At 47.7% G+C, this 27,270-nt stretch overlaps 1 protein-coding gene across 9 annotated transcripts in view; it reads left to right on the plus strand.

Annotated features, from left to right (window-relative positions):
- GATAD2A (GATA zinc finger domain containing 2A) overlaps positions 1-27,270 on the plus strand; it is a 97,604-nt gene that overhangs the window by 17,204 nt on the left and 53,130 nt on the right. For 6 of the 9 annotated variants that reach the window (XM_014832226.3, XM_014832227.3, XM_070519514.1 and 3 more), the window contains exon 2: positions 19,799-19,884. The exons of the other annotated variants lie outside the window; for them this stretch is intronic. The gene's annotated coding sequence lies outside the window, so the exon portion shown is untranslated. The remainder of the gene's footprint in view (positions 1-19,798; positions 19,885-27,270) is intronic. 9 annotated transcript variants of the gene reach the window in all.

Here is a 27,270-nt window from a genome sequence, read left to right on the forward strand (position 1 = left end):
CCTGGGCAGCAGGTCCCTGCAGCAGTTGTGGCCCAGCCCTGGCTTTGCCTCTGACAGGTTGGGTGTGAACTCTGCTGGGCCACTTCCTAGTGAGGTGACCTTGCTGAACCTCACCCTCTGTTTCCCATTTGTAAAAAGGAGGTGGTAATGTCTGCCTTGAATGGCTGAGTTGGGAGTAAGATAATAAATTCAAGTGGCTTAGCACAGTGCCTAGTGCATGTGCCTGCTCAATAAATTGAAGTTCAGTGAGTGTGCTGTTATGATAGGAGGAAGCATAATGGCTGCTCTGCTTCTCCCATGTGGAGCACCTGCATGCTTGTGGAGGGACAACAAACCATCACTGTTTGCTCGGTGCCCCTTGGAGCCACAGCCTGTCCCCATGTTCTAGATGGAAGAAGGCGAAGGCCCCTGTAGAGGGTGACACTTGCTAGGGTCACCTTGCTGATTATTCCACAGCTAGCTGGGAGTGGGCCCCAGGCTTTCTGATTTCAGACTTTGCGTGTTTTTCCCACCAACCTTGGCTCTTCTCTAGAGATACAGAATAGCTGGGTTGGTGGTGCCCCACCGGAGGCAAGGAGGCAGCCCTTTTCCTGGCCCTGGGCTTGCTAAACCCCACATTCTGACTTTCAGGGGCAGCCCCTCCGTCTGTGAGATGGGAAGATGTTTGACAGGCAGATATGTCATGGGGGTCTTCCATTTGAGAATCAGAAGGCACTTCTGGTTTTATCCCTGAGTAGACTCTGGCAAATGAGGGGAAGTGGGTTGCCTGATGGTACCTACAGCAGTAAATGGGAGAGCCTGGGTCCTAATGTCATCTTCTTTCTGGATTTACAGCTTCTAGCCAGCTTGGGAATTGGACACATCTGGCTTTGTCATTGATTACAGCTTCTGCTGTTCAACCTTGAGCAGGTGGTGTGGCCACTTTGCCTCAGCTTTCCCATCTGTAGATAGGAAAATGTATCTGACCACATAGGGATGGCTGTGAGGACAAGTGGGAAATGGTTGCAAGTAGCCAGGTCTATCCCAGCCCCTGCTCCTCCCTTCACCTCTGAGACAAAATTCTTCTCCCCTTGGATGACAGCTACATGATGACCCCCCTAGGGTCTCACATTTCAGGTTATCACACATGATGAAACACTCAGATTGAGGAGCTAGATTTTCTGTATAACAAAATCCCACCACAGCCTAACAATTTGGAGTTCTTTGGAGCTCTTTGTAAGGAGATCTCACCTAAAAGATTTGGTCAGATTATCCCCTAAGGAGATCTCACCTAAAAAATTTGGTCAGATTATCCAGAAGGGAAGTGAAAAGCCCCGGTGGCCTTAAATTTGCATATAATCCCAACATAACATTTCCTCCGATCCTAGTTGTTCTATGCAATTAGCCTTTGAGTCAGTGGCTGTTAAATTCTCAACACATTCATACCTTAGAGGCAGCTGCTCACTGTGTTCTTGGAGCAAGTTTTAGGCCACTATTCTCATCACTTGAGTTTCCAGTTGGTGGATTTTTGTGGCAATGACAACAGGATTTTAGTCTCTTGTGTGTTTGGGGCAGGCTCACTCTGCTAGCCAGTTGTGAAAACTTTGCTGCTACAACCTTCATTCACATCCAGAGGAAACATCTGTCCCCAGTTTCTCAATGGTTTTGGGAAGTAGGAGCATGGCTAACTGAATTCTTGGTTTGCAGGCATTGATTAAATTGGTTGAGTCACTCCAGTCCTTTGGTGTTCTCAGGACTTTCGTATCATTGACGGAGCACCTGGACTTCATCTTCTTTTGTCTCATGTATTATCCCTGTGCATTTAAAGGGTTAGGGCCCACCGCCTTCAGTGGTGGTGGTTTTTTCAGAGAATTCTGTAGTCAGATCCCTCCCTGGGATTCACTTAGACCCACTGGAACCGTGGGAGATTTTGAGGGTTCCATTAGTGTTTTCCTTAACACTTTTGTTTGATTAACTGACGTTCTCAGCAGTTTGTATGTGGGTCATGTGTCTCCTGCCTCCCATCCCTAAATCTTTAGTGAAGGTTTTAATGTTGAGGCTTTTTCTCTCTTTCCAGCCATACAAGTGAGATTTCCTGCTGCTGAAGTCTGGGGAGGAGTTGCGAGTACTAGGAGTTGCCTGGTCTGCTTTTGAAGTTTTCTTGGGCTAAGATATTAACCTACTGAGTCTGAATGGAAATGTAATTGCAGCCTTACTGTCAATTTATATTTGTCAGTCACAGCATTGGAAACGTAACTATTTTTGGTTTTGGGCAGCAGACAAGTTTAGGATTCACCTGGGGACTAGCTTGCTTCTCTGTGCTGTTATGCAGAACCTAGCACATGGCACACAGACTTCAAGACGAGCAGGGCAGCCCTTGCTGTTGCAAGCTGGAAACTGAGGCTCAAGAGGAGTGGCCTGCCCTGAGTTAATTTGCAGAAGGAGGAGAACATAACTCTCTGTTCCCTCCTGGAGCTCCTCTCTGATCCCTGTTGTCCTTATTTCTTCATGGCTTGGTTAGTTTTGTTTTAGGTTCCTCCTCCCTTTATTTATGTAGGTCCGTTGGCAGGTTTCCTTCCTCAGGGCCTTGTCTTTTTTTGAGTCTTGAGGTCATTGTGGTGTCTGTAGTGTGGGCATGGGACAGGACACAGGGAGGAGGAACTTGGGGCTGCTTCTGGAATCTCAGGGCTGACTTTTTAAGAAAACTGTGGCAGTGTTTCCTGTTCTGGAACTGAGAGGGTGATGGTTTTCACTTTTACGAGCATAAACCTGCTTTTCCCCATGTATTAAAAAAAAGTTACGGTACTTACTTAACTTGTAGATATCCTTCAGGTGCTTATGTGGGTGACCATTTCAAGGTCCAAAAAAGCAACCGATGGAAATAAAGTGGAACAGGCTGAATCTCGGGTCCTGTGCCAGGCTCCAGCAGTCAGTTGTGCTGTCCAGGGTGAGAGAGAGGGTCCTTAACACTCAGCTAAGGGTGCTGGATGATTCTAGAACAGCGTAAACTGGCTGCTAAAAAGCTCTAAGGGAGATTATTTCTTGCATATCCCTTATATCTGGGGGAGTCCTTTCTGGTTGCTGGAGTGGTCTTTAAACTGCATCACAGGAGAACTGGTTAGAGGGATTGAACATGTTTTGTTTGGAGGAGAGAAGATTGGGGATGAGGGGCAGCGAGGGGTTCCAGTGGGCCCATTGATGAGTTAGAATCTCAGCTCAGGATCCAACAGATGGCCTTTCCTGCTGCTGGCACCATCGGGCACCTGCTCACCCCCTTGGGGAGTATGGAAGGTGTTCCTCTTACTTCCCAGAGATAAGATCAGGTGACCCTGTCACAAAGGCAGCAGAAGTGGACATATTCTCACCTGGGGCAGGGGCTCAGCATTGGTTGAGCTCAGAAACGTGTACCCCACCTTTATGAAGGTGAAGGTGGTGGGAGCGTGTCCACTCTGTTGCCTTGGTTTATTGCTTAAGGGCAAAGGATACTTAAATTGCTTAGAAAAATTAGGGTAACTTTGATCTGTTTAACCAGTCTTCTGAGTCTGTGAACTGCTGTTGGCCTTTTTTTTTTTTTTAAGTTATTTTAAAAAGTTAACCCATCGACATTTAAGATGCTAAGCTACTTCTGTAAGTGCTCCATGGCATGAAATGCAGTATGGGCTTCTTATTGTTGCATGATAAATGAACAGAGCAGGAGATGCATTGCTGGCTTTGGAATTCTCTAAGCAGATCTTCTTAGCCAGGAGGCTGGGATGGGTGACAGGGATGCAGAGGTGTCCTTGTAGCCAGGTGGCCCCAGCCCCAGGCTGTGAGTAGCTCTCATTTTACTCCAGTGCACTGTGCAAATATCATTTTAGTTACATACCATAACATGAAAAAGATGGGGCATCTGATCTGTATTTTCCCTGCCCAGTTCCAGCACACTATTCTAAGAAGAGATGGTTTTCTTGGTCTTGGGGCTGTCCACAGGTCTTATGGAGAGGGTTTGTGACACACTAGACTAGACCATTCACAAGGAGCGTTCCCTTGCACTGGAGCATCAGGGAGGGATGGAATTGGCAGATCACCCTCCCAGACAGGGTTTATGGAAAGTCATAGTGGAAAAGAAGGTTGTAAAATGCGGGTTGTTCTGATTATTGTTGATGACCTTAAATAGAAGGCTGTTTACACTTCGTCCTTAAAGCATGGAGAGTCCTCATAGATTTATAAGGAGGAAAGTGTCCACTTGAATTGGGCAGGGAGGCCACTCAGGAAAAAAGGCCATTGATAAAAGGCAGGCATGAGCTAATACAGCCTTGAATTTGCCTGGTAGGGAATAAAAAGCAGGGACAGGTGCCAAAGACACTGCAGGGAGATTGGGTGGGGATTAACTGGACACCCGGGGCCGAGGACAAATCGTTTGTGCATTCAGCAACTGGGATCCCTTCCTTGCTTGGCCTGTGCTTTGCCTCTGGGTTCTGGTGATGGGTGAGACAGCCTATTCCTGCCCTCAGGGGTCTTATGTCCACACGGGGAGACAGGGCAAGGTGCCCTAAGAAAGAGGAAGGGCAGGCAGGAACACATCTGAGAGACAGGTGACAGCTGAATGAGGACTAGAGGGTGACACAGGCCCTAAGATTGTGGGTCTTTGGTTTTAGGGGTGCTAAGTTTGAGCAAAGATGAGGTGAGCTGGGTCCTGGAGAGGGTGGTCCAAAGTTGTATGTACTGCCTGGGAGAAGGTGTGTGTTGATGAAATAACCTGGCCTATGGCCTTGGATGGCTGCTCTCTGCTTCACTTTCCTGGGAGGACACAGTGGGTTGAGGCAGGGAGGCCCTCTGTGACCATCAAGACCCTCATGAACACAAGGGGCATGTCTGTGACCCTACTGGATTGTGGCTGGCTCCAGGGGCAGGTGCAGAATTTGATTTATCCTTGCATCTCCTCCTCCCCAAACTAATAGTGTTTTGTGTTAGGTGAAAATTCGATGAAAGGTGAAAGAGGGACCATCTCATATATGTAGGAGAAATTTGTTCCGCTTTGCTCCCAAGAGTGAAGTAGTGCTGGATAGATGGAAATGAGAGGGACACGGTCCTCAACTTAGCCTGAAAAAAGCTTTGTAGCAATTAGAGGGGCCAGGAAGAGGCTTGATGTGATTCCACTGCTCTGGGAGCTTGTTGGTAACCAGCATTTTCTAGATGCTGAGGATTTTCCAGCTTGAGGTTTTGGACACTATTCCAGAAAGATGGAGAGAGATTAAGAAGCTTCTCTGAAACATCTGCATGAATTATTCGAACAGCTGCTGCTTACTGGTTTGAGAAAGTTTTCTTTTTATTTTATTATTTTTAATTTTTTATTTATTTTTATTTTTTGAGGAAGATTAGCCCTGAGCCAACTACTGCCAATCCTCCTGTTTTTGCTGAGGAAGACTGGCCCTGAGCTAACATCCATGCCCATCTTCCTCTATTTTATTCGTGGGATGCCTACCACAGCATAGCTTGCCAAGCAGTGCCATGTCCACACCCGGGATCTGAACCGGCGAACCCCGGGCCGCCCAGAAGCAGAACGTATGAACTTAATTGCTGCACCACCGGGCTGGCCCCTTGAGAAGGTTTTCTTGTTTCATGCATTGCTCAAATGTTTTCAAACCTTGGCTCTTTTGGCAGAGTCCAGGGCAGAAGACCAAGTGGGTGTCCTGCTGAGTGACAACGCTGGTTTTGAGAGTGGGGAATGGTTGTAGTTTCAGGAAGGAAAAGGGCCTTGGGGATTTGGCACTTGGAAAAAAAAGACTTGGGTCCAAGAGTGGCTCCTGGCTGGTGATGACCATGATGCTGTTGGGGTCCTGATTTTGGGGTTGAGGGTGGGAGTGAGGAGTTGGTGGGGTAAATGAGAGCAGCAGCCTGGTGCCTCGTGTACAGAGCTGGGAGGGCCGGGGTGTGCCCTGCCTGCCACCCACCCTGGAAACCTTTCCCTGCAGGACCTGAGCTGTCCCCTGGGCCATGTGTATTCTGCTGCTCTTGAACTCTCCTTGCTGGCTTAGAGGCCAGGGGACTGGTCTACTTCTCATTAGTCTGTCTGCTCTATTCCCTGCCTCACACTGTGAGCACTGTGCTGTTCAAGTGGGAGGAAGAAGGCAAGTCTGCATACATGCTCCTTGCTGAGGGACCCTGGTTTGCTCCTTTGCTGCACTAAGAGTTGTGGTTGGCATGTGTGTACATCTCATTGGAAATGAAGATGAAGGGCCTGGTTTATGATCCAGGCCGACAGTGTTGATCAAGTCCTTTAAGCCCCTTCCCTTGACTTGTACCTTGGCAGGTAGGGACTCAGAAATACGTGCTTCGTCAACTTCTGAGGTTTTTGGGCCTTTTACAGAAGGTAAGATTGCACCTGAGTCATTGAATTTGCTCTGTGGTCCGTGGGATGTGGCCTTGCACAGTGAGACTCACTCTTCCAGGAGGTTTCCAGCAATCAGTAAAGGGTTAAGTTAGTGTGTTCTTAGAAGAGGAGTCATGGGTGTGCTGATCTTTGTTCTGGGAAGTTTTCTTAGAACCTTGGGAAGGATCCAGCCCTAATATGGTCTCGGAGTCAGACTGTCCCCGATGGTGCAGTGGTTCAGATTTGAGCCTGGGCGATGTCTGGTCTGAGTCTGGATCCCCATCTGACTTCTTAACCCTGTGACTCTGGCCAGTTGCTTTGACTTCTCTCAGCCTCAGTTTTCTCATCTGTCAAGTGTGGGCATCAATGGCAGTCCCTTGTGTGAAGTGTAGGTAACAGTGGTAGTCCTCCATGTGAAGTGTGGGTGACAACGGCAGTCCCTTGTGTGAAGTGGATGTGACAGTGGCAGTCTCCCATGTGAAGTGTGGGTAACAATGGTAGTCCCACATGTGAAGGGTGGGTAACAAAGGCGGTCCCTTGTATGAAGGGTGGGTAACAATGGCAGTATTTCATGTGAAATGTGGGTGATAGTGGCAGTCCCCTGTGTAGAAGTGATGATGTGACAATGGCAGTCCCCAGTGTGAAATGTGGATAACAGTGGCAGTCCCCGTGTGAAGTGTGGGTAACATTGGCAGTTTCTCTTGTGAAGTGTGGGTAACAGTGGTAGTCCCCTGTGTGAAGTGTGGGTGACATTGGCAGTCCCTCAGATGAAGTGTGGGTAACATTGGCAGTAATCCATGTGAAGTGTGGGTAATAATGGCAGTACCTGTGTGAAGTGTGAGTAACATTGGCAGTACCCTGTGTGAACTGTGGGTAATAATGGCAGTACCTGTGTGAAATGTGAGGGACATTGGCAGTACCTTTTTCTGTGGTTATGAGGATTAAATGAAATCGGGCATGTAAAATGCTGGCACTGTGCCTGGCACCAAATAAAGAATTCCGTAATTGTTAGCCACTGTTAACGCTTTTCTTTTCCTCCTTTGGTAACAAAATCTCTTGTCAAGATGTTAAAGATGATTTTCTCGATGTCCCTGAAGTAGTTGTCAATGGGCTTTTCTCTAGCAGTTTGAATTTGTGTGTCTGGCAGTAGCTTTCTCAGTGAAGAGCCAGGCCCTCCCCTTCCCACCCATGAAAGCCCGATGAACGTTCAGGAGGAGGCCTGGACCATGGGGACAGCAGAGCCCTCCCCCTGGCAGCAGTGTCACTGGGGTCTTGGGCACAGACCTGCTGGGTCTCAGGCTGATCTTGGCATTGGATGGTTAGGTAGGACCTGGGTCTGTGTGTGGCAGCTGGAGACAGAGCAGGGCAGTGGGGTGGGCCTCAGAGGAGGCAGGAGGGTCCCCTACAGGACTGGCCCAGTAAAGGTTAGGTGAGTGAATGCCCCCGCCCTTGTGACCCTGCCCCTCCTCGCTCCTTCTAGCTGGTGCCAGCCTTGCAGCCTCCCTGCAAGGCAGGCTGGTGGCCTGGGACCCTGTGTGACTTCCGAGGGGATGTCTTGCTTGGAGTTCGGTTGTCTTGGCAGGGCTGTGCTTCAGAGACACTGGAGTGAAGTGGGCTTTGTGGGTCGTTTGGGAACCTGACCCTTTTTAGGACAGTGTTTCTCTGAGATGTGTGGTCTGTTTTCTTAACAACCAATGGCTTAGAAGTGCACCTTTGCCTGGAGGACAAAGTATGTGCTGGCCTCATGTGTACCTGTGTGGTGGCCTGAATGTTTTGGTCTTGTGTGTGCACATGTGCTGGCCCTGTGAGAGTGTGTGTGTGTGCGCGCGCGTGCGTGCATATGCACGTGTGTGCTGGCTCTACCTGCTGGAGTGGAGCCTGACCCGTGCAGTCACTCAGGTATGTGCAGATAGAAGAAAAACGTTCCGGTCTGTGGTGGACGTGCTCTTTGTGTGTCAGAGTCCTGCTTTTTGTGGGGCTCTCAGCTTACTTTGGAGTGAGTCTTAGGCACAGGTGAAGTACCACTGAGGGCACAGCCTGTGCTTTTGTGGCCCTCACAGGTTTCTTCAGACCTTCTTATTTTAAGGCAGAGATTCACAGACGTTTACGTTGCACCTCATAACACATCAGAGCTTTAGTACTAAAACCTCTTACCAGCAAGGAAAACTTCGACTCCAGGCAGAAGTGGTAGATGTGAGATTCTGGGGCCTCACTATTGCACCCTGGGAGGTAGGCCCTTCACTCTTCTAAAGCTTCCGTGGGGTCAGTTTGCCCTTTGCTGCCTTGTTCCTCTTGGAGTGGGGTTCTCCAGGTCTGACCCCCAGTGCAGTTTCCTTCTGGCTTGCTCCCCAGATGCTGGCTCTTCAGCTGCATCAAACAGAACTCCCCACAGCTGGCAGGCCCCATGTCCACCAGCACCTCCTCTCTATGAGGATAAAGTGATGGGAAGTGTCTGTGCAGGGCACTGGGAAGCTCTGACAGCTGAGTGAAGCCAGGTGCTACCCACCTTCACCCCCTCCCACCTTGTCTGAGACCTCAGGGAGGCTCTACTTCCTCCTTCTCAGCCTCAGTTTACACTGTGAGGGCTGGGACGGTGAGGACAGTTGACACTTCTGTGAAACAACCTCTCTGAGGAGCTCCTCTGATCATACTTTTATTGTCGGGTACATTGTCGGGAAGGTGTGGCATCTCTTCATGTAGTTTCTCAGTTTGGTCTTAATTGGTATGTGTAGTGCGAGTCACGATTTACTGAGGGATGGTGCCATCTTTATAGATTCTTCCTTCGCCCTTTGCAGTATTTTACAGTCAGTCATGTGATTTTTGTGATTACTGTGGTGCATCGTTAGCTTTTGCAAAAGTAATCAAGTGTCTGTGGCTGGGAACCAGCTCGTTGGCCTAGACCTAGTGGCAAAGCCGTGGGACCTCTGGGCTGACCATGTGGCCTTAATCAGGGGCATTGGGACCACGGTGTGGTTGCTGGACAGTTCCAGGCATGTCTGAGAAGTTATCAGATGATGTTGACTGTTTGACCTGGTCCCTGATGGTCACAGAAACTGAATTCTGTCCCTTAGGGAAGCTTGGTTGGTCAGATGGTTGTAGGTTTTGTATGTGAAGACCCAGTATCAGACTGGATTTCCAGAATTCTACCAAGTCCACTCTTCTGTCTGGAACTTGGCTTCGGGGCATCTGGAAGATTTGTGGGTGGATGACACGGACCTTGCGCCTGCCTAGGTACTCACTAGCTGCTCCTGATTTGGATCTTGGTGGACCATTTAGTGTTCTGGGAACTACCAGTTTACTTAGACCTCAGTCAGTTGTTCTGGTCTCCTGTTGCCAGCCTGGAGGATGAGACCTTTCCTGGGGATCAAGGTGGCAGAGGCTACCTGAGGATCCAGGTCTATCCAGCTGCCATGGGATGGTTGGTGGGCGCTTTCCTCAACAGTGAGCAGGCAGCTGGGGGGTGGGGGTGGGGGTAGAGGTGAAAACTGGTGGTCCTCCCCCATTTACATTCTTTGGTGAGATTTCTGCCATCCTACCTGCTGCTGCTAACTGACCAAAATAATCTGATCTTGGACATTACAAGGATAAGTTATGTAAACTACTGTGGGGGGGTTTTGTTTGGATTTTAGGATCATGAAGTTGTCTTCCTCTAGGCCTAGGTCTTCATTTGTATACAGTGGGGCCAGCCCCAGAATGCTGCTCCTTCTGGGTACTCTCGAACAGCAACAAAAGTTTTCCCTTCTCCCTTCCAGTGAAAAATATTCTGGAAAGTAAGGTACAGTTCTTAAACTTTGGGGGAGCACCTGCCATACCTTATGAGATTGCACCGGTTCTAGCTGCTTGTTCACCAGGACTGCCTGTTTAAAGATGGCTGCTGGGGATGTAAACTCTGGACTTAGCAGATGGTATTCATGCTGCCTCTCAGAGAAATTTGGGGTAATTCGCTGGTCTTTGCCCTGCCCCTGAAGGTGCAGCTCAAGGTTGGTGCTTGTATTGTCACCAAATGAGGGAGTGACTGGGCTGTCAAGTTGGGGGCTTTCTCCATAGCATGGAGAAGGTGTTCAGCTGGTGGCTTCATCCCACTCTCATGGCACATCCAGGCCCTCAGCCACCCGGACTTGGGTTGAGGCAGCACATGGTACCTGTGGCCAGGGCCCGGGACCCCTCAGAGGCAGTGGAGGACACCCTGTCCATTGGCAAATGAAAGATTCTTGCTTCTAGGAGGTTGTCTATGTAATAAGTAAGGTGCTGCTGCTTTAAAAACAAACTCAAGAAAACTTGCCACGAGAATAGGACAGCTGGAGGTTTTATTTCTTGACATGAAAATAAACAACCCAGCAGCCAGCTATAAAGCTAATATAGCTGGTTGAGATGCTGCACCACATGGAGGCTGCCTGGATGGTGCATTCTTGGGAATGGAGCTGGCTGCTGTTGGAACCTCCTGTTGGGTGCCTGCTACAGTGAAGGTGATGTCTTCTGCAGGTGGGATTTTTTGTGATCTTCACTCCCAAATTTTCGTGTTTCAACTCATGCTAGAGACTCCACTGCTCCCTCCCCAACCTTCCCCCTGTTAGTCGCCCCAGGAAGACTCTCTGCGTGTATTGCAGTCATTGGTTACACAGGAGCATGTATGTTTGCAAAGGAGACCACCTGCTTGCCCAAGCCAAACTAGACGAGGAACCGCAGACAGAGGGAAGGACTGGTTGATGGTGGAGCACATCAGGGACATGGTTGGACTGGGAAGCAGGGTTTTTCTAGAGCCATACTTTTGGCTGTGGGCTTTGTTCTCTACATACTTTGGCCTCCAATGGTTAAAATGACGTGTGTGGTCTACCTTGAAGAGATACTGTGCTAAGTGAAATAGGCCAAATAGAGATGGACAAATACTGCATGATTCCACTTATATGAGGCACCTAGAACAGTCAGATTCTCTTTTTATTTTATTTTTTTTGAGGAAGATTAGCCCTGAGCTAACTGCTGCCAGTCCTCCTCTTTTCACTGAGGAAGACTGGCCCTGAGCTAACATCCATGCCCATCTTCCTCTACTTTATATGTGGGACGCCTGCCAAAGCATGGCATGCCAAGGGGTGCTCTGTCTACACTGGGATGTGAACCGGCTAACCCTGGGCCTCTGAAGCCAAACATGCACACTCAACCGCTCTTTTTTTTTTTTTTTTTTTAAAGATTGGCACCTGAGCTAACATCTGTTGCCAGTTGTCTTTTTTTTTTATTCTTCTCCCTGAAGTGCCCCTAGTACATAGTTGTATATTCTAGTTGTATATCCTTCTGGTTGTGCTATCTGGGATGCCGCCTCAGCATGGCCTGACGAGTGGTGCCATGTCCGCACCCAGGATCTAAACCGGTGAAGCCCAGGGTCACTGAAGTGGAGCATGTGAACTTAACCACTCAGCCACGGGGCCGGCTCCCAGTCAAATTCTTAGAGACAGAGAATGGAATGGTAGTTGCCAGGGAGTTTGAGGGAGGGAATGGGGAGTTAGTGTTTAATGGGGACAGAAATTCAGTTTTGCAAGGTGAAAAAATTCTGGAGATGGATGGTGGTGTTGGCTGCACAACAATGTGAATGTGCTTAACACCACTGAACTGTACACTTAAAAATGGCTAAGATAGGTGGCTGGCCCCGTGGCCGAGTGGTTAAGTTCGCGCCCTCCACTTCGGCAGCCTGGGGTTTTGCTGGTTTGTATCCAGGGCGCAGACATGCCACTGCTTGTTGGGCCACACTGAGGCGGCATCCCACATGCCACAACTAGAAGGACCCACAACTCCAGTATTCAACTATGTACTGGGAGGGGCTTGGGGAGAAAAAGCAGAAAAAGAAACCCGGCTAAGATGGTAAATTTTGTTATGTATTTTTTTACCACAATAAAAAAATTGAACCTTCTTGAATTCAGAAATATCCTGCATCCTTATGAGAGCATATATTTTTATCCTCCATGAGTTAGCTTGGGGAGAAAGGAATAAAGGCACTCACATTTTGATGGCCCACCTTGTGCCAGAAAATACGGGATTAAAAAAAAAAAGGATACGTGTGGTTCTAGAAGGCTTATTGTAACATCATCTTGGAAGCATTGGAGCACAGAGGTTCCGTGGGTGTTCTTTGGTTTCCAGAGGGGTGGGGCCTGGAGGCACTTCCTCTAGCTTGGTGGGGTGACACAGGACTTCTGGAGAGCAGTGTCCAGGAATATCCTTGGTCTTCTCTGCTCCAGTGCTTGGCGCAGAGATCGAAGGTATTACTTGTTTTCTTGTGCCTATTTGTCAGAGAATTCCCTTAATACTGCCCGTATTGGTGTGTGTATACAGAAGGGGAGACACTAGTTCCTATGTCCTTGTTATTAACAGAGATAGTATTTCCTCTTTTGTTCTTGTGACATTTTCTTCAGGATATCCTTTAATATCGTAACGCACCAAGCATCCTCAGTGCTAAACACTTCAATACTTCAGATACTTCCCAAAGTCTCTGACTTGTCTAGATCTGCACATTTGATTCCTGGTGCATTTTAAATATGGGGGTTTATCTGAAGTTTTGAATTGCTGAGAGGACTGTTGCTGGGGACTGAGGGTGGAAACACTGAAAGGAACCTCAAGATAGGAATCGAAATATTTTGTGGAACAACAGTAATCATAGTAGTAAAAGTAAGAACTAGTTGCTTCTGTTTGAGAGCCTGCCTGGTACCAGGGCCTGTCACTTGCTCCTCAGGATGGTCTTGAGGCCCGAGGGGCTGGGCCGGTGGGTGGCCTCCCACAGGCACAGTTGGATTTGGAGGGTCTGGGCTGGGCAGCTGGTCCTGATTCATTAGGAGGAAGTGCTGGAACATTTGGGATGGTTTGGTGATGTGAAAGGGAGGGACTCCTGGAATGCCCAGGAGAAAGGAGGGGTGTGGTGGGATCGAGTCTTGGAGTGGGCAAGGATCTATTGGAAGGACCTTCACTGGGTGTTTTAGAGCAAGATATTGAATCTTGCTAGGAGGAAGGGAGAAGGGGAGTGTGGGTGCATGGTGCTGGGGTAGCTCACGTTTCTCAGCGGTGGCTGGGGGAGGCCCTTCTACACACAAGGCTGCTTAGGCCTCTGGAACCTCCTAGCGCCTTTCTCCCAACAGGCCTGTGAGGGAGGTGGGGAGAAGCCACCCCTCCTTGGGGAGGCGGGTGGCTGTGGTGGTGCTGTGGCCTTGCCTATCTCCATATTGCTACTTCCTGGTGTTGAGTTAGTATTCTAATTAAAGATAGAGTCTATATTTATATTATGTTTTTGCCTCAAGTCCGTGGTAGAAACACAGTGATTGGGTATTTATAACTCATGAAGGATGCCATTTCTTCATTTCCTCCTCTCTGCCTCATTGGGCCCTGGATAATGAGATGAGCTAAGAGCCCTTTCTATTATAAAGCATAAAGCGTTTGGGGAAGAGAACCTCATGAGATACTTGATGTCAGATGTCAAAGATCTGCTATGCCAAGTGATGGAGCTGTAGTTCTTGGGGATGGAAGGAGGCTGAGGAGAGGGGCTGTTTAGGGAGAGCGTGCCTGAATAACAGATGCTTGAGTCTGAAGGAGGAGTAGGAGGAAGGCAGGCTTTTGCAGTGGTGGGAACAGCATGTGCAAAGGCCTGGTGGTGGAGGCAGGCAGATGTGATGGGTGTGAAGAATCAAGGCGAAGCCAATGAAGTTGGAGCTAAGAGCATGGTGTGTCTGTGTATACATGTACATACATGCATGCCAGATGACTTCACTTGGTCACCTGGGCCTGAAGCAGGCAGGGCCTTGAAGACCATGATGAAATGTTGTAATCATTGGGGGGTTTTAAGGGGCTTTAGGAACAGCTGCACTGGCACAGTGTGGGGAATGGACGATCTGTCCCTCAGTGAGGCTGTGGTTACCGTGGCTGAGGGAGGACAGGCAGGGGCAGACTAGGGGCCTGGAAAGCACATACTGGCTTATACCCAGTGGATGCATCAGCTTGACAGTGGAGACCAAGCAGCTGTGGTTGCCAAGGACAGGCTTGTGCAGTGGCCTTAAACTGTCAGCTCCTTGGCTCTTGTGGGGCTGATTCTTTGCCTCTCTAGTCTGCCAAGTCATGCTTTCCTCTGGTCCATGGGGACAGAGGGTTAATGGGGCACTGTGCCTTGAGGAGAGCAGGTACTGCTTTGTCCCCTGGGGCTGATGTGGGGCCAGAGCACCTCCTTGGTTTACCTCTGCCCTGACTTTTTATCGTGGGTGTGCTGCCACCCCTGGGTCACCTCTGTCCCTTTAATGCTCAGCACAGCCCGTTAGGGCTGTGGTTTCCTCCTGCTTTCAAGGATCAGGTAGTCGGTATTTCTGCTGTATTGTCTCTGTCGCTACTACTCAGCTCTGCCTTGTAGCAAAAGCAGCTGTAGATAGTGCACACTCCTGTGGACGTGGCTATGTCCTAGGAGAAGCATTCAGCAGAATAGACTCAGGCAATAGTTTGCCGACGCCTGGATTAGAAAACCAAATCTTCTGCCCAAGTTAAACCTTTCCCTACCAGCCAGCACATGTTGGAGCAGCATGACCTCTGGGCTTCCTTGAGATGCTTCGTGCTTGCTTCAGCAGCACATACACTAAAATTGGAATAATAAAGAGGTGCTCCACTGTTGCTCTGCCTCAGTTTCTCCCTTTCTGATAGAGCCAGCAAAGGAGTTACCCTCCTTGACAGTTAGCAATGCAGTTGTTAAGACTTTTGGCAGGGGCCAGCCCCATGGCTGAGTAGTTAAGTTCGTGTGCTCTGCTTTGGTGGCCCAGGGTTTTGCTGGTTCAGATCCTGGGCACGGACCTAGCACCGCTCATCGAGCCATGCTGAGGTAGCGTCCCACATAGCAGAACTAGAAGGACCTACAACTAGAATATACAACTATGTACTGGGAGGCTTTGGGGAGAAGGAAAAAAAAGGAGGAAAATTGGCGACAGATGTTAGCTCAGGGCCAATCTTAAAAAATTTGGCAGAGGGGCTGGCCCCATGGCGGAGTGGTTAAGTTTGCGCGCTCCGCTGCAGGCGGCCCAATGTTTCGTTGGTTCGAATCCTGGGCTCGGACATGGCACTGCTCGTCAGACCACGCTGAGGCAGCGTCCCACATGCCACAACTAGAAGAACCCACAACGAAGAATACACAACTATGTACCGGGGGGCTTTGGGGAGAAAAAGGAAAAAATAAAATCTTTAAAAAAAAAAAAAAAATTTGGCAGAGAGGGTCTAGGTGACCCTGGTCTTTGGGGTGCTCAGTTTGTGTGAAACAAGTGGATTTTGTGGACCTAGGGGTGGTAGAAGGTGAACGGTATTGTTGGGTTTCACCTTGGACTTTTTTTGCCCTAATGTCATTTTCCCAGGACTGGATTGGAGCCACGTTAGTAAATGTTTGAGTGCAGACACAGTTGAAGAATTTTGGAGACCGCACGAGTGTTTGGTGAGTGCAGACAGTGGTAGGAGGAGACCCAAGGTATGCAGCTTTCATAGGGCTGGGCCTCAGAAAGGATGATGGGGCCTTCTTGGTCTCCTTGGTACCCATGGCTCCAGAGACCCGTCCCTGCGCTGGCTGTGCAACCCAAGTGAACTGGAGCTCCAGATGGTGCCCATGTCTGGCCAGATCTCCCCTCAAGTTATTTTTTTTTTTGTTTGCTTTTTTGTTTGTTTGAGGAAGATCAGTCCTGAGCTAACTACTGCCAATCTTTCTCTTTTTGCTGAGGAAGACTGGCCCTGAGCTAACATCCATGCCCATGTTCCTCTATTTTATACGTGGGATGCCTACCACAGCATGGCTTTTGCCAATGATGCCATGTCCGCGCCCAGGATCCGAACTGGTGAACCCTGGGCCGCAGAGAAGCGGAAGGTGCTAACTGCTGCGCCACCGGGCCGGTCCCCTCCCCTCAAGTTAAAAGGGAGCTGACCTCACTTGCCTGAGCTCAAGAGGATGAAATGGCAACGAAGGACTTCTCTTGCCCAAAGTGCAAGTCACTTGATTTCATTGTAAATCACCATGGCTGTTTTCTCATCAAGTCTGATCTCCTTCAGATTGGGAAATCATATTTTGTTTGGGTGGGTCAGAGTCGGGAAGGTGGGGGCGGGGGAGGGAGTGTGTGTGTGTGTGTGTGTGTGTGTGTGTGTGTGTGTGTGTAAGTAGAGTACCCAGGTGCAGGGTCAAAGCCAAACCATAATGATTTATCAAGGGAGCGGAAGAGTCTCTTATGAGTTGATAATTGTGTACTTAAGGGTTACTTGATACTGTTTTAAATGTATGGGTTGGAAATAAAAACAGTAAAAGCTCTCTAAACTCAGCCAGTGCAGGATGGCTGCCAAAATAGTCCAAATGATGTATCAGAGACAAGCGATTACAGTTTATTTTAGAGATATGCTCCCAGTTCTGATGGTGCTAAGTGGTCTTTGCTTGGTTTCAGCTCCTTTGTGAATTTTGCACTAATTGTATTGAGGGGCTGCTGCTGTGTGGGCTCCTCAGATCAGTTCCTTCTCCTTCAGTGTTAAACCGTCCCTGCTCATTCAGTCCATAAATATTTATTGAGCACCTGGCATGTGTCAGACACTGTTCTAGGTGCTTGAAATAAAATCTAGTTTTAGCAGGAAGACACCCCTTTTCTTGTGCCATTTACAGGTGAGAAAGTCCATAGGCATAGTAGCTGTGTTTTGTAGAGTATGTGGAGGGGCCAGGGCTGTGGAAGAGAAGGGGCAGGGGTGAGCAGGGTGGGCCTCTGAGAGAAATGGTCATTTGAGGGGACACAGACAGGTCAGCCATCTGGGGGGTAGAGTGAGGCAGAGAGAGCAGCTAGCACACATGCTCTAGCAATTGCCATTAGAACAGACCGTCTAAGGATGTTTCTGAGAAATTGCAGGAAGCTGAATATGGACTGGGCATTTGACATTTAGGAATCACTATATGGTAGTTATCTTTTCAAAGATCATTTTCAATTTGGGATGCAAAGTGGAGAATTGATTGTTAAAATGATGAAGTATCTGGGATTTTTTAAAAAATATAAAAAGGCCCCAAGGAAGGAAGTTGCCTGGTGTGTTGGAGGCTGGAGCAGGGTAAGCAGGCGAGTGGTGGCAGGCAGGTCTCCAGGGCCGGGAGAGGATGGGGCTTCACTCTGAACGGATACAGAGCCTTTGGAGGGTTTTGAGCTGAGGAGTGAAAGCAGGGGGTCCAGTTCGCAGGCCTCCATCCTAGCAGGAAGGACAGTGTTGCCAGCGGAGGTGTGAGAAGTGATGGACCCCAGATGTGTTTGATGGCAGAACCTACTGGATTTCCTGATGAACTGGATATTGGAGTAATCTTCTTCTCCAGATTAAAATCTAAGCAGCTAAAAGACTGGATTTGCCATGAGCTGAGATGGGGAAAGCTGTGGTGGAATGCGAAAGTCTGAGGTGACTTTAAAACTTTTTGCATATTGCACTCTACCCCATGATGCATGTGTATGTTGTGATAATAGATTAAGATGACCTTCCTCCTTGCAGGGTTAGCCCTCCAGGAAAATGTTGTCCTGTGTGTCTTGTGGTCTCATGGAGTAGGGCACTTGGATCTTTGTTGAAAACCAGTTGTCCATATGTGCGTGGGTGCATTCTGTTTGTCCATCTACTTATCTGTCTATATTCATATTACACTGTCTTGGTTACTGTAACTTGAAAGTAAGTCAGTCTTGAAATCAGGTAGGGTAAGTCCTCCAAATTTGTTCCTCTTTTTAATGTTATTTTCACTATTCTAGGTCCTTTGCATTTCCATAAATTTTAGAAACGTAAAAAAGTATGTTGAGAATTTTTGACTGGGACTGCGTTGAATCTCTGGATCAGTTTGGGTGAGAATTGACACCTTCTGGCCTAGGGATAAGGCATATCTCTCCATTTGGTTAGGTTTTCTTTCATTTCTCTCGGTGATATTGTAGTTTCAGTTTATAGGTCTTGCACATTTTTTTAAATGAAATTGATCCGTAAGTATTGCACATTTATGCTATTGTAAATGGAGCTTTTTCTTTCTTTTTTTTTTTTTTTTAAAGCTTTGAGTTCTGGTGGTTTGTTGCCAGTATGTAGAGATACCTCTGACTTTTGTGTATTGACCTTGATCCTGAAGAAAGCAGATGCTCGGAAAACTCAGGGCGCCGGCTTCTGAGGCTTCTCCCTCCGTGGCAGAGAGGCCTCGGCTTGGGAGGTATGGAAGAACTAGGAGTAAGGGCGTCCACTGCGTTTCTGAGCCTGAAAGGGATCAAAAAGAGTGGCAGAAGAGTCCCCCTTCCTGGGATCTAGCCTAGTGGTGGCTGTGGTTGGCACTGGGCCTCACTGAGGAGGGTGCTGTGTGCTCCTTGGTGCCCAAAGTTCTTTCTATAGAGTTCATTGATAGTTGCTTTTATTTTATTTTATTTTTTTGCAAGTTCTCCCGTGGGAGTGTTTGTCGCCATCTATGAGCTGTGAATTACTGTGAACTCAGTTTAAAAATAAAACTTTCATATCAGAGCAAGCTCCTGGTAGTCATGTGGGCGCAAAGAATGACAACAGAGGTGATACTGATAATATTCGGCAAGCTACAACTGACAGCACTGCTTGGGAGTCAGGGGTTTGGCTAATTTGCTGGGTTCAGCCTCTTGCGCCCACAGTCCTGGGCGTCTGACGTCAACAACGGAAGGGAATTACTGGGGCCACTCTGTCTCTGTGACCTTGGGAGAGTTCCTGAACATTCTTGAGCCTTAGTTTTCCTGACTGTAAACCAGGCAGCCCGTTCCTCCCTCTGTGGTATAAGCTCAGGAGATGATGCTTGGGATTAAACTGCGAGTTGCCCTATGGGGTTGAAGCCTGCGTGTCCCCAAGCACATCCGCCCTCAGCTTCTCGAGGGCAAACTCAGCAGGGCCTGGAATGGTGGGTGGTTTCCTTGGGGTCTGGTCCGTGTGAACGGGGACCAGGGAGTGAAGAGATCATGTCTGCAGAGGGAGACCTGGATGACCCTGGGCAAGTTTCTGAATATCAGACATGCCAGATCTCTTATCTGTAAAATGGGCATGATATTATAATCTACCCCTAAGATTGTCTTGGGGATTCAAGAGATGCTGAGTGTTGGCGTAGTACTTGGACTCACTACTAAGTACCTATTAAATGCTAGGTATTACTGGGTCTGCTGTTAATGTCGTTATTGTTAGAATCAAACCTTGAACCATTTTCTGTGTTTATTCTGTCAGCATGTGGCTGTGTACCACCTCATGTCTTCATCCAGTATGGCTGAAGATGGCTTCTGGTTTATTGGTTGACACCATATCAGGTCATGTGTCAGAGACTGGTAAAAATTTATTTCCTCAGCTTGCCCCCCTATGGAAGGTAGCAGAGACAGAACTCTGGTTGAAATCTAAAATTTTGCTAAGTAGTTCCAGGGGTTGGAGATATTTGAAATTGTTGGTACATTCCAGAAACTTGCTTTGGAAACTCAGTGTTCCTTTCTCTGTCCTTTGCTTTAGGTTGGTCAGCACGTTGATGCAAGTTGCCTTTTGCCATAGCTGCCACCATGGCTGGCTGGTAGGACCAGCATTCCCAGCTCAGATAGGTGAGTGCTTGGGGTCGATGCCTCTGGAGTGAAGGATCTCATTTGTCCAGCAGACCTCGGTCAGCAACTTGGACATTTGAAACTGAACACTGCTTCAGAAGCTGATGGCCACCTCCTAGAGAAGATGGAGGGAGGCAAGTCCCTCCTGGATTACATGCTGAGCTGTCTCCGTGAGGTTGCTGAGGCCCTGCCCTCTACCTCCAAGGTGGCCATTTGCTCTCCCCTGGACTCAGCGGTCACTTGTTTGAAAAGCCCAGGTCTAAATAGGATGAGCTGTCCTCCGTGAGGATCAGGGGCAGAAGATAATCCTGGCCAGGTGGCCTTTGCCCTTTGGTCGTTTCTGTGATTTTCCAACACTCACTGAAATGAGCAGAATTTTTTTCCTTAAGTATCTTCAGCGATGCAGGCCCCCTCTTCCCCCCCGCACTGGTGCTTAGAGCTGGTTGACCCCACTCCGCACTGTGCCTTGTGGGAAATTGAGCTGGTCTCCCTGTTTAGGGCTCTCAAATGGAGACTGTCCAGGGCTGTCAGGACCCAGTAGGGCAGAGCCCAAAAGCTGGGTAGGATTTTGTCTGTTACCATCAGGGGCTGGGCAGTGATGGTTTGGGCCAGGGCCACCTACCTGGAGAAGAATGTAGAACTGAGATGTCTTAGAACTGGGAAGCAGCTTGGAGACCTCCTGGCTTTGTCAGCTGCTTTGTCTTACAGGCCAGCCAGTAGGTGACTTGGCGAGGAGTGCATGCCCTTCTGACAGCTTCACAGCTGCACAGGGTGAGAACTGGCTGTTCAGACTAACCTACTGGGCTGAGCACAGTATGTGACAAGGGTTGGGGGTTGGTTTTGTGAGATTTCAGCTCTTACCTGCATATAGCAAGACAATATGGGCATGGTCAAGTAATCCTGGCGTCAGGAAAACACTTCAGAATGTTCTCTTAACAAAAAGGAACTTTACTGGTGTTTAAAAAAAATTTTTTTTTAATTGAGATAATTTGCATACAGTACAATTCACCCATTTATAGTGTCTAAGTCAGTGTTTTTTTTTTTTTTTTTGGTATATTCAGGAGTTCCTGATTATCTAGTTCCAGAACATTTTCATTACCCCCCAAAAAAACCCCACATCCATTAGCAGTCACTTCCCATGTCCCCTTCCCCAGCCCCTGCCAACCACTATCTATTTTCTAACTATGAATTTGCCTGTTCTGGACATTTTTTTTTTTTTTTTTTAAGATTTTATTTTTTTCCTTTTTCTCCCCAAAGCCCCCCAATACATAGTTGTATATTCTTCGTTGTGGGTCCTTCTAGTTGTGGCATGTGGGACGCTGCCTCAGCGTGGTTTGATGAGCAGTGCCATGTCCGCGCCCAGGATTTGAACCAACGAAACACTGGGCCGCCTGCAGCGGAGCACGCGAACTTAACCACTCGGCCACGGGGCCAGCCCCGAGTTCTGGACATTTTAATGTTGACAGAATCATACAGTATATGACCTTGTGTGTCTGGCTTCTCTAACTCAGTACAATGTTTTTTAAGTTCTTCCACCTAGCATGAATCAATGCTTCATACATTTTTATGGCTGAACTATATTCCATTGCATGGATAGACCACATTTTGTTTATCCATTAATCTGGGATGAATCTGGGCTGTTCCCACCTTTTGGCAGTTGTGAATAGTGCTGCTATGAACATTTGTGCGGACATGTTTTCACTTTTGGGTATATCCCCAGGAGTAGATTGCTGGGTCATGTGGTAGCTGTTTAATGTTTTGAGGAACTGCTGAACTGTTGTCATGGCGGCTGCACCATTTTGCATCCCCCTAGCCCTACTCAAGGGCCCCAGAGCTCTTTGGAGACAATAAGTGACTCAAAGTCTATGCCAGTTTCCTAGAGCTAGTTGAAGATTATCATGTGTTGACAGTGCTGGTTCCTGGTGCGCATTACTTGGTGCTCATGGCAGCATGTAGTGGGGCAGCCATGAAGAGGTAGGCCTGTCACTTGGCTGTCAGTTGTCTCTCTTTAGACATTAGCGTTTAAGATTAGTGGTTTACATCTGGAAATGGTTTTACCTGCAGCCCAGTGGAGTGAGTGACTGTCCCTCATGTCTGAGGGCAGTGGCCAGCTCAGAGTTTTTCCAGGTCCTTGGCTGGGCACCCCACCTCTGCCTGGCCCTTTAACTCAGAAGTACATGATCTGAGTAATAAGTACTTGCTGAATGAATGAATGAAAAAATGAAAGCAAGAAACCTCCCCTGTCTCTGTCAAAGGGCCAGGTGGAAGACATAGCCATAACATTACAAACAGTCAGTTTAGGGGTTTGGAAGAGTACTTCCAAAAGCCATCCCAGGTGTTCCTTTAGGCCCTGTCTCTCTCCACCCAGTGTGTGAAGGGGCTTGATGGGCAAGAACAGTCTGAACAGTTATGGCAGGTGGTGGTCAATGTCAAACAGGCAAAAAAAACAACCTTGAGTGATTATTTTTTAAAGATTTATAAATGTGTCAGCCTGTGTATTTTTGTCATGGGTGTAAGTCAGCCCAGCAAATTGATTGGTTTTAGGTTTTCTCTGGCTAGCACCAGTCCACACCCACTTTAAGTTGAACCATGGCCTGTAGTCAGCTGGGGTCTCATTGTTCCTGCTACATAGGACCCAGCGGGCACAGAGGAGGAGCAGAGTGGGAGGAGGGCTGACTCCCAGAAAGCCCTGAGGCGTGCACACAACCCCCACACAGCGCCTCACATTGTATGCAGTTGGTGGTGTGCACACTGAGGCTCAGGCTAATGGACATGGTATCTGTCCTTGAATTTTGCCTGTTGGAATTGTTCAGCAGGTACACACTGTTCATATGCTGAGACTGGCCCTGCACTGGGTATTAAAGATCAAAACTGGGTGTGACTTATAGAAAAACAGACAATTTATAGAAAAAGTGAATGCAAATGGCCCTTAACCAAGGTATGAAAGATACTCAGTCTTTCTGATACCAAGAATAATGCTTGTTGCAGCTTCCCTGAGACATTTCTGACCTTTTGTCCTCAGAGATGGACACTCTTCTATTGATGGGAGTCAGGCACTGCCATACGTTGCTTTTAGGGGTTCACAGCTCCTCAGAGGGGGATTGCTTGCCTTTTGCTCCAGCAGTGCCACTTCTAGAAATGTGTCCCAAAGATACGCTGTCAAAAATAAGGATTGTGACAAGGCTGTGCATACAACATTCTGAAGCAGCGAAGCTGGAAATGACTTAGAAGTGTTTCTCAGTTGTGGCTGGGAGTGATGTGGGTGGATCTGCCTATGGGTTGGGAGCCGAGCCCCTAAGTGAAGGAAGGAGGGATGTCTTCATGTCATGGTGACAGGATTTCTGCGGTGAAATGATGAGTAGAAAAAAGAACAAAGTAAATGATAAAGAGGTGTAGCACACTCACTTTTATCCCCCATGAGGAAGAGTGAGGCGGATATGGATATATGTGTATTTGCTTATATTGTATTTTTTAAAATGGAAGTATAAACCATAAATGAACCACATGGTCAACTCCAGAAGAAAGGATGAGAGGGGTTAGGGTTACCTAGAGACTTCTCTGGGGTTTCCTCTCTGTGTAGCACCTGATGCGTGTTTTACATAATTATAAAAGTATGTCAAATGTGTGTTTGTGGGGGCAGTCCCTGAAAACCAAAAGCAAAACAAAATAAATGAATCTAAGTGCATGTAAGTTGTGACTCAACTTGGTGACTTAACCTCTTGGAGGATTTATTTCACATGACTTTAAAAACACAGAAGTTTGACAGTAAATGTTTTAGTGACTATGCCGTAAGAGGAAAATTTGTTTAAAAATCTTTAACTGGGGGGCTGACCCCGTAGCCGAGTGGTTAAGTTCATGCGCTTCGGTGGCCCAGGGTTTTGCCAGTTTGAATCCTGGGCGCGGATGTGGCACCGCTCATCCAGCCATGCTGAGGTGGCATCCCACATGCCACAACTAGAAGGACCCACAACCAAAAATACACAACTATGTACCGGGGGGCTTTAGGGAGAAAAAAGAAAAATAAAATCTTAAAAAAAAACCCACAAAAAAATTTAACTGTTTTCTTTCTTTTTTTTTTTTTGGTGAGAAAGATTCACCCTGGGCTAACATCCATCGCCAATCTTCCTGTTTTTTTGCTTGAGGAAGATTAGCTCTGAGCTAACATCTTTGCCAGTCTTCCTCAACTTTGTACCTTTGTACTGATGCCTTCACAGCATGGCTGATGAGTGGAGTAGTCTGCACCTGGGATCCGAATCTGCGAACCCCAGGCTGCCAAAGCGGAGCACGTGGAACTTTAACCACTTGACCACAGGGCCAGCCCCAAAAATCTTGAACTGTTTTTAGGAGTTATTTTTCGTTTCAGGTAAACGATATAAATATTCTTACTGTTACATATTGTAAGAGAAAACAAATGAGTAATTAATGTCTTTAAGAACTAGAATTTTCAGGGTGAAAGAAATATGAAAATATAAGGTTGAAGCACTTAAGTTAAAATGTTTTAATTCTAAATCTGCATTGGGAATGGCTCGATTGTGTAAGATGGTACCGTGGTTGTGTCAGAAGGACCCACAGGGGCACCCCTGGCCAAGGATGAGACAGGTGAGTGTGAATGAGAACGCATCCCCAAATTGGAGCATGAAATGTGTTAAAAATCCACAGGTTCGTGTTGGTGCTCAAAGGAAAGGAAGGTACTAGCTGGTCCCCATTGGAAGGTGTTAGGGAACTAACTCATTTTGAAAATTGGTTAATAGAAGGAAAGAAGCAAACATTTATCCGACCTCTTCTCTATGGACTGACTTGAACAAAATAGTGGGTGAGGACAAGTTTCCCTCACAGATCAGTGCTGCCCTACAGAACTTTCCAGAATGCTCTGAATCCTCACTGTCCAATGTGGTACCTGGAATAGTGTGAATGAGGAAGTCAAGTTTTAATTTAATTTAAATCTATTTAAATATAGCCACATGTGGCTAATGGATAGAATATTGACATATTTTGACTAATTAATATGAAATGATGGAATTATAAGTTTATATGTTTGCAGACATCTAATGAAATGGTGGGTCCAGACAATGATCCTCAGTGGCTGCCAGCCCCAGAAGAGGGCACAGGTGCTTTTGGAGGGACGTGTGCTGGTCACACCTCAAAATCTAATTTATAGAAAATCAGGGTGTGTTGTTCCACCATAGGGATGCCACCCGTAAAACCCGCCTGTGGGAAACAAGATAAATGATCTAATTTCTTCAACGTATGATTGAAAGGAAAGTGGGGGGGGGGGGACCTATAGGTTTCAAACAAGTATGACTCTGACAAAGATTGAAGACTGCTTGTTCAGTTGTCGAAGGTGTGATTGTGGTTTGTCCTGTAGAGATAAATACTGACCCATTCATTCATAAATGCATGTTGCATAGGATTTGCTTTCCAGAAGCTGGTGGGCTGTGGGAGAAGGGAACAGTGTGTGGAAGGCCAGGCTTGGTTGCCTGATGACTATGGAGCCTGGGTGGTAGGTGCATGCAGTTAGTTATTCATGCTATTCTCTCTACTTCTGTGGGTATGTTTGCAATTTTCCATAATCAAAAGTTTAAAAAATGGGTTTGACCCAGGCATTCCCTCAGGGAGCTTTATGATGCCTATCACCCAGGGCAGGGCAAATGTCCATTTGCAAAAGTAAGGGTGGTGGCCACTTGTGGTAAGTTGAACTTCAAGCAGAAAACCATCTTCAGAGATTCTGGAATTGCCATGAGGGGCTGTAGTCTGTGGCCTGTCGGGAACAGCCTGTTATTACAGCATTCTTATTTTTTGTAATAGCAACAGTCACAGCTACCCTTCAGGGAGCCCTTGGAGAGCTTTAGTGATAAAGTGGGTGGTGTTCCCATTTCATAGCTGAGGAAGCTGAGGTGTGTGTAGGTGAACCGATGGCACCTTCTGTTCCCTGCCCCCAAGTACCTGGAGTGCATCCTATTACCACGTGTGTTTCTTCATTTCACTACTCTGACTCTCTGTGACATCCCATACATTGTTTTCAGACCTAAGTTAATATATTCTTGACTAGAGACCAATCTTACCTCCCCATTGATGTTGTCTGTCAATAGTAGCCATAGCCAGTCAAGAGTGTAGATAAAGTAGATGGTTAACTGGTCTTCAACATGATTTTGTCTTATAAAAAGTAGTGCTTTACAAGTTTGATCCTGTGTGCAATCTGGGGATCGCTGCAACTCCCAGTATAGGAGGGACCTCGCCTCGTGTCTCTTGGCCTGCTGTATGTCCATTGTCTACCCCTACCTCTGTGTGTGTCCTCCTGCTGTGTGTCCACGGCCTACCCCCCCCCCCCCCCCACCTCTCTGTGTGTCCTCCTGGGGCCTATGCTGCTTGGGTGGGAGGCCGTTTGTTGGAATCCCCCAAGGATGTCCCTGAGGCCCAGTCAGCTCTGGTCCCTGGTAGAAACTAAGCAGGTGTTTGGATGAATGAGTGAAACACCTAGGAGACTGAGGTAAGGTGGCACATTCCCATTGTTAAGTCTGTGATGGGCCTGACTTGAATCCAGCTCTGCCTTTGGTGGCCTGTGTGACCGCAGCTATCTGAGGCTTTGCCCTCTCTCTGCCTTGGCTCTTCATTGGTAAATTGTCTCTTGTATCTTCCATGTGGTCACATTCCAAGGCATCAGCTCCTTTGCTGAGATATAGTTCTTAGTTCCCACCTGTATGGTGGGCTTGCTGTGGCCTCCTTGGTCACTATGAGAACTAGATGGTTGATGTGTGAGGAGGGGCTGCGCCCTGGTGGATGATGGCTCTTTGGTCGTTTGGGATCTTGTTGCTCAAAGGAGTCTTTCCTTGAGGACCTGGTTCTGTGCCATTGGGGTCAGAGTAAGTCTGCTTTTGTGTTTTAGTAATTTAGCAGCTTTAGAGGGGTTGTGCTTCTTGGGATTACGATTTTGTTTTTGTTTTTTCTGCCTTTTTTTTAAAAAAACAGAAAAACAGGGGCCGGCCCCATGGGTGAGTGGTTAAAGTTCGTGCGCTCTGCTTCTGCAGTCCAGGGTTTTGCCGGTTCGAATCCTGGGCGCGGACATGGCACTGCTTGTCAAGCCGTGCTTGGGCGGCATCCCACATGCCACAACTAGAACCGCTCACAACTAAAAATACACAACTATGTAACCCAGGGGCTTTGGGAGAAAAAGGAAAAATAAAATCTTAAAAAAACAAAAACAAAAAACAAAAAAAACCAAACTGAGCTAAAATTCATATAATATAAAATTCACATTGGGGCCGGCCCAGTGGCGCAGCGGTTAAGTGCGCACGTTCCGCTTTGGCGGCCCGGGGTTCGCCGGTTCGGATCCTGGGCACCAACATGGCGCCGCTCATCAAGCCATGCGGATGTGGCATCCCACATGCC

This window comes from Equus asinus, chromosome 10 (genome assembly GCF_041296235.1).
Source record: "Equus asinus isolate D_3611 breed Donkey chromosome 10, EquAss-T2T_v2, whole genome shotgun sequence".
NCBI lineage: Eukaryota > Metazoa > Chordata > Mammalia > Perissodactyla > Equidae > Equus > Equus asinus.